Here is a 7,702-nt window from a genome sequence, read left to right as displayed (position 1 = left end):
ATTCAATGAAATAAATGTCCTTTATCGGGAAAAAAGGAGGGGGGGGCTTCGAAATGGGTAACTTAGTACATCGACACTCAGACGAGGAGGCATTAGTGGAAAGGGATAATAAAACACAACTTGAAGTTGGAGGGAACTAGGGTCTAATGTGCATGTTGAAAATAGTTCAAATCACACACATATTTAGTGTTATCATTGAGCATGGCAGATGAGCGCGTCCGTGCATGTCTATCAGTAAGTAGTACTCCCTCCGTAAACAAATATAAGAGCATTTAGATCACTAAAGTAGTAATCTAAACACTCTTATATTAGTTTACGGAGGGAGTATTTCATAAGAAGTGGCCACCGACATAGTGTCATGCAACCCCGTTAGTGAGCCGTCCTTGGCCCTGGTATGCTTCTTGACAACACCGCTAATGATTTTTTTTTGGAAAAAGAAGCCCACCCCTTCCAATTTCATTAACGAAACCACAATGCCTAAAGGATTACAGCAAGCGCACTACCTAGAAAGAGAAACTAACAACCCACAAAGTACTCCCACCATTTCTTTTTTACTACGTGTATAAAATTAGGTTGACGTGAAACAGCACAAAGTTTGACCAAATTTATATAAAAAAATATGAACATCTGCAATACTAAAACTATATAGTATGAAAATACATTTCATGGTGCATCTGATAATATTGACTTCATATAGGGAATGTTGATATTAATATAAAGTTAGTCAAACTTTATTAAGCTTGACTTTGACCAAATTTTATATGCAGACTAAAAATAAATGGAGGGAGTACTAATTAAACTACTTATTACATACCAGCGAAGTAAACTCCTCCCACCCACAAGGAGGCTATATAAAGAGCAGCTTTCAAAGGACAGACTACACCTAAGAGCCGAGCAAACCAGGCTGAGCTAGACTACCGAAGCAAACATTTTCGAAAACTTCAGGAGGTTCGCCATCTTGTCAGCTGCCAAGCGGCTGCACACCTGGTCTCCATCCCTGTGCGCCGTGCGGTAAATTTCACTTGCCATCTGTTCGACTAGTCTTACCCCAGCATGAGAAGTTTTTCCTCTGTTGTTTTTCCTGCAAAATAGACAAATACACGATCGAGTTACACATCAATCTCTGCAGAATCATGGGATCATGATTTTTTTTAATATGATATCATTTTTGTATTTCCAGATAGACCAAAACATCGCAGAAATTCCAACCAGGACTAGCCGCCTGACAGATTTTAGGAAAGTTTTGGACAAATTACCAAAGCAATCATTCAAATTCAAGGAGATCATCTCAAATCAAAAGCACATTTCCATAAACTTCATACGAGTCTGGCAGCAGAACAATAAGAAAATTAATGGTTTGTACTTTCATCCTGTTCAAAAAAAAACACTCTTTCCCAACTTTACAACCCTTTTTCAGTAAATTGTCTTTAGTTCAAAAAGTTTTTCGAGCCAACAGCCTTAGAAACATTTCAATCTTAGCTGGAACTTTTACTTCCACAGGAACTTCTGTGGGTATCCCATATCAGTTCTGATTAGAAACATGTAATGAGATTTGACAGAAATCATTCTATTATTGGTTAACATCCACCTCGGCATATCCTTGCCCCCAATATTCTAATCTCTTCACATCTACTCCCTCCGTTCCATAATATGAGATGTTTTGTGACTCTAGTGGGACGGCGGAAGTATCTTTCAGGCTATTCCATAGATCCAAAGAGCCTCCAACAGGACTTCTTCTGAAAGTGAAGTTATCCCATCCTTGCTTTATGCTGAAGAAGTCAACAAGGTTCATTGGCTGAGCTTGGACACATCGGAAGGCAAGAACTCCACTCACCAGCGTGATGGCTTGTTTCATTTCTTTTCAGAGAAAAACATTTTTGCCAAATTATGATTTTTACTGTTTTTTTAACAGTGCGTGGTAATCCGTTCAATATTAGTGTGCCAACGACAAGCGGTCCAATATGAGTGTGGTAGCTAGTATGATACGGCACTAACGACGAGCCCGTTAGCCGTAAACCTCTCACGGTAAAATGGTATTACTACTCGAAGCTCCAGGCAGCCTCTGACTGGGCTCAGCATGCTAATTTATTTTGTTTTTCACAATTAATGAAGACTGGTCGGTGCTCGGTGATGCCCAGCATATCCACGTACGGTCTGCAGCCTTATATTGCAAGGTCCAAATGACTCCCTCTCCGGCTTGTCCGGCAAATCATGCTATAGACAGCCACATGCTGGTCCATAAAGGAAAAGAAGCACGCTGCTAAAAATGGCACCCATCCGGGCTCCCTCCGGTGACAGCTTCCCACTTATCTACGCTGAGATCGACTTGAGTGGATCAGTGATTCCATCCAGCGGGCACCTAAATATTTTTACCACCACGAAATGTTGTTAGCTACAACGAAATTAGTCGATGGTTATATAATCTGGTCATCGTTGTTATTTTCTCACAATATTGTTCTGCGGGGAATCTCACAATTAATGAGACTACCCACCGTGAGAATAACATAGGTGGTTACGTCACACATATCTAAGCAAAATAGATGATGCGACAAGTAATTAATGAAGAAAGAGAGGCATGTGGTAACATAGCTAGTTACTAACATAGTATGAGTAGCATCATACATATCAAGACAAGATGAGTCTACAACCTAATAAATAAAGTGTTGCATGTCACCACATATATGTTACTCCCTACTATAGAGGTAGTAACATAGACTAGTAATTGTATGCATGTTACTACTCTAAGTTACTCTCGACTATGGCTAGTTTCAGGACACACCGTCCATCTTATCCTGTCGCTAGAAAGAAATACGCCAGGAAGGGTGGCTCTCATTTGTTTTTTAATGACGGGGCCTACAAGGCGACTAACTACTGCGGACTGATTGTGTTCATTAATTACCTTTCAATGACCAGATGGATATCCCTATCACTGCAACCACGACTCCTAACAACCACCAGATTAATATTTAGAGGATCCCCATCCAACGCCGTGACGTGAAGCCTCTAGCTAACGTTGTACTTTCGGAGGACCATCGCAACAAAAAATATTTGAAAGAAATCCGAATTAACTATTTTTACTGACAAAACAATAGGTGTACATACATTCTATACACTCAAAGTAAAATAACAAAAAAAACAACTTGGTGGTTTATATTTGTGTAAATATGTTTAAAACATGTATATAATCTTAAAATAACATTGGCAAACAATTTGAAGCCTATATTTATAAGAGAGTCATCCCAACTGACTTATTTATATGAACATGCAAGCGTGCCACCGAACCATACAATTATGAATGGATAGGGCCCACATCACCATGCAGTCATTAGTGGAAAAAAACACCACAACATTCAACCATGCATTTGAAAATATTTTCCATTCAAATATTCTACTTATATGCAATAAATATATTACAACTATCAATAATCTATATATACCTATACTAAATAGAGAGTCTCAAGAAATTTGCACGTTAAGCAAAAATTACCAACCGTTCATCTTGTTGGATCAAGTTATAACGGTGTAGATTAACACATTTAATTCTCACACTGAAAAAAACGCACAGTGCGGTCAAGAAATAATAGTAATCCGTCTCATGGTCCGTTCCCATGTTAAACTGTTCGTCAAGAAATAGAAATCTCTGTTTATCACTAAAAAAACAGAAATAATGAGTGGCTCAGTTGAGGGGTCGCTGGTAGAATAATTGGTTGGGAAAATAGAAGCCAACACCGTTCAAACTCCAATCTATCTACTGCTACCTACATCATCTCTTTCCCTCCCCGTTAAAAAAATCTTTCGTGAAGCAATCTTGCTCCATAGAATCTACGTTGCCTCCCTCTCCCCCTGTACGAAACAAGTCCATTGTTCTCTCTTAAAGTGAAGCAAACAAGTCGGGGCCGGATCCAGATGCTCTGAAACTCAAACTAAATCAAGAAAGTTGGTTGATGGATCCGGTGTGCTCATGGAGCTTATCCCATCAAAATCCTCTTCCTCATCTAGATCAGGTTCGTCTCTCACATTAATTTGTCTCGATTTTGTTTTCTTGATGTGTGTGATGTACCATCTATATTACTCCCATATATGCAATAATATAATAGAAAATGAATGAGAAAATGTACCCTTGGCGCCACCTTTATTTGCTTGAAAAAGGGACTACTATCAACGTTCACATTGAAAAATCACGTTTTCTCTCCATTTTTTGCTTCCGCGAGAGGCACGGTTTTGCTTTCACAAGAGGCACAAACGTGCCTCTCAGAAACGAAAACAAATGCATTTTTCTTTCTTCCGTGAGAGGCACAATTTTGCTCTGGCGAGAGACACTGCTGTGCCTCTTGGAAATGACTTTCTGAAAGAAAAAAACGTGCTCCCTGTTCGGTTTTTTCGTCCGATTCTTGTCCTATTTTTTTGTGAAAAATATTTCATAAAAACCTATCAACATATGATTTAGTTTTGAAAAAATATTGACGTGAGGAATCCAACGATGAAAACGGTTCGAGATTTGAACGAACAGTTTAAGAGATAAAATGTTTTAAATAAACGGATCTAAAAAAAAGAAAACTCCCAAGCTGCGACAAGTGACGCAGATGATGCGTGCCACTTGTCGCAACTTGGAAAGATGGAAGTGATCTTTGAAATGGGTACCTCTTATTAATTAGTGATTTCAATGTTCAGTCCATTTTTCTCCTTGCATGGCAGCCCACTAGTCACAGTGAGAAGTAATTAGACTAGTAACATGCATATGTTACTAGTCTATGTTACTACCTTTATATAGAGGGGAGTAACATACTAGTCCCAGATCCAATCGCCCGGCCTCCCCTTCTCCTACTCCTCCTCCCTCGCCGCCACCCGAGGGCGCGGCGGGGACTCGGGGCCCTCCCGCTCGTGAGGGGCTGGCACAGGCCGGCACCCCCGATCCGGAGCGTGGTGTTCGGCCGGACATCACGGCGGGGGGTAGCGGCGCTCCAGCGATTCCATACTTCCACGGCAGGCGGCTTCAAGGTCTGGGGCGTCGCGGTCGTCAGGGACGGCAGCGGCGCGACCAGATTGGTGGCGGTGCAGCCGGATCAGGGCCCAGGCGTGGGCTTGGTCTCCAGGTCGCGGTCGGCGCGATGGCGGGTGCGACACGTCGACAGCTTTGCGGATCTGCGGATTCCATCCTTGTTTGGTCCTTGACGGCGCGGGCAACTCCGGGGGAAACCCTAGATCTCCTTGGGATCGAGCGATGGCGGTGCTTTTGCGTCGTAGTCTCTCTTCAGGGCATCGTTTTGGAGTTTGCTTCGGTTGAAGGGACCAGCTACGCCGACGGCGCACGCCCGGTGGCGCAAGTGCCGATGAAAATCGCGCCGGCTACGGTCATGGCGGACGATGGTAGCGTTTTTGATGTCATTTCCTTGTCGAGGCATCGTCGTTGCAGTTTGTGTCATCAGGCTCGGGATGCTCGGGGGCAAACCCTAGATCTGGGTCTTCAGGATCAGATTATGATGGCATTTTCTGTATCGCTTTCCCTACTGGGGGCATCGTTTTGGAGCAAGTGATGGATGGAGGTGGCAAGAGGAGGAGCGGTGTTACATCTACCGCAAGGCCGACGGCGGATCACGGCGGCATGGCGCTGTGGAATTTCAGCGATGGGCGTGCATTGATGGACACGCGCAGGATGGTGGCGTTGTCCGGCATCGTGGTGGCGTCGATGGCAGACCTGGCAAGGTTGATGCAGCAGTACAACACTAAAGATGGATTGGCGGCACATGACGACGGCGGCCTCATACCCGGCAGGCGTCCTGGTTGAGAAGTGTGCCGGACTGGTGGGTGCCCATACCCGGTAGGCGTCCTGGTTGGGACCTCGGGTCTTAGATGTTAGGTTTGGCTGCGAGGTTTTTTTGGTATTAGGCTCAGACTATCAGCATCCCTTCATCAACTGAATACGAGTAGCGACATATGTTGTCTAGATGGTGGCTTTAGTCTTACTGTTGTATGACTTTGTAAGGTCTTGTGTAAATAATTAATAAAGTGACTGCATGCATGGTCCAGATGCTGAGACCGGGGTCCTTCTCCTTTTTAAAAAAAAACTATATTACTTTCATTGTGGGTAGTCTCGCGCTTGCTCTCGTGTACTCTCGACGCATCACGCAGCCTGAGCTCGCGCCACCATATTTGTTTTGGTCTCTGCACGAAGTAAATGCACGCCATATGAAGCCTCTGCTTTCTACTGGAGCTAGCAATTGTGACCGACCTATATACATGCAGCCCTTTTCAGTTGCTGAGACAGTAATCGCATGCATGTCCGGGAGTGCTATCCAGATGCATCGCCAGCGCGTTGGGGGCCGACCACCGTACGGGCGGCTGCCGGTCATGCATGCCGGACAAATCAAGGCCGATCGCTCGGTAATTCAAGTTGCTAAAAATGGCCGTGGGTGTGGGTGTGGGTGTTGATGGCGGAGCCTGCAGCTTTGCTATCATTGTACGGAGAACCAGCTGGTTCAATAAACTCCACTACATTACTTGTGATGGTACACTATTTATATATATAGGCCCAGACAGCGACCATGTGCCTACACGCGGTGCTGTCTACTGAATGCATGCCCGTGCCAACTACACGCGGTCTTGTTTCTTTTGCAAAACGGAAAAGCTAAAATCCTGCCGACTGGCAGGTTGCACGACCTGAGCTCTGTCAGATCCTGATCACACGGTTGTGCTTGTTCCCGCGAGCGACGTTCTCTTTTCCGCGGTGGAGAAAAACTAAATGCCAATTGCGTTGCCAGGATTCAAACTCTGGTCGCTGTAGCTAAGGAGCATCTCGCTGACCAACTGAGCTACTTTGCTATTGTTGTTCTGTACAGCAAGTTTAACAATTTGACCTTATCTTTCTACTGCACTAACAAGCATATCTCTGTTTTTTTCCTCTCGTGCCCTGTATCATTTTTTGTTCTTATTCACCATACAAAATCATTTGCTACAAGTTTTCAAATCCAGATTAACTGGTATTTCTACCTTAGTAAATGAGAGCGAGAAAGAAAGACCACAACGCCTTTGACGAGGAGACAACCATTTGCTCCACGATTTTAAGAGGACCGATGCAACGTGTTTTGTACTCCAATTGTCTCTTTTTGTTGTATTGATGAAGTTTTTCTAGAGAAATAAATGTTTCATCCTATAGAATTTGAACAACGGTCTTTTTCTCGTTTGTCATAGCTTGGTAAATTCTCTGCAATGAACCCGATAATTATACGCACCACAAACCTGATAGCTTATGTACAAATATCGTAGTAGCTTTTTTGACCCAAAAAACCTAATGTAAACATACACTCGATAACTTTTTTTTATAAATAGCATGGTAACTCACACATCGCATACCTGCTAATTTATGCACGAAGGTCCTGGTATCTTCAGCGGCCGAGGGGAGTTGATCAAATATCCCTTGATAACTTTTTTGTTAATAGCATGGTAACCCACACATTGCAGACCTGATAACTTATTACCCCTGCCCTGATAACTTTGGCGACCGAAGGGGGAAGGTGAGTTGACGAACTATTGTGTGAATAGCATGATAACTCACACATAGCAGGCCTCATAACTTATGCACCCCATCATGGTAACTTTGGCAACGAGGGGGAGGGGGGTAGATGAAATATCCCTTCGGTAGATTTTGTGTCAATGTCATGATAACTCACACATCTAGACCTGATAACTTATGGATCCCGGTCCT

At 43.5% G+C, this 7,702-nt stretch overlaps 1 protein-coding gene across 1 annotated transcript in view; it reads left to right on the top strand.

Annotated features, from left to right (window-relative positions):
• The window catches only part of LOC119342023 (zinc finger protein 4-like), a 3,404-nt gene extending 2,049 nt beyond the window's left edge, over window positions 1-1,355 (top strand). Inside the window, exon 2 of the transcript XR_005165360.1 lies at window positions 818-1,355. The gene's annotated coding sequence lies outside the window, so the exon portion shown is untranslated. The remainder of the gene's footprint in view (window positions 1-817) is intronic.
• Window positions 1,356-7,702: the final 6,347 nt, after the last annotated feature.

This window comes from Triticum dicoccoides, chromosome 7B, assembly GCF_002162155.2.
Source record: "Triticum dicoccoides isolate Atlit2015 ecotype Zavitan chromosome 7B, WEW_v2.0, whole genome shotgun sequence".
Lineage (NCBI taxonomy): Eukaryota > Viridiplantae > Streptophyta > Magnoliopsida > Poales > Poaceae > Triticum > Triticum dicoccoides.
This window is presented reverse-complemented; position numbering and strand designations above follow the sequence as displayed.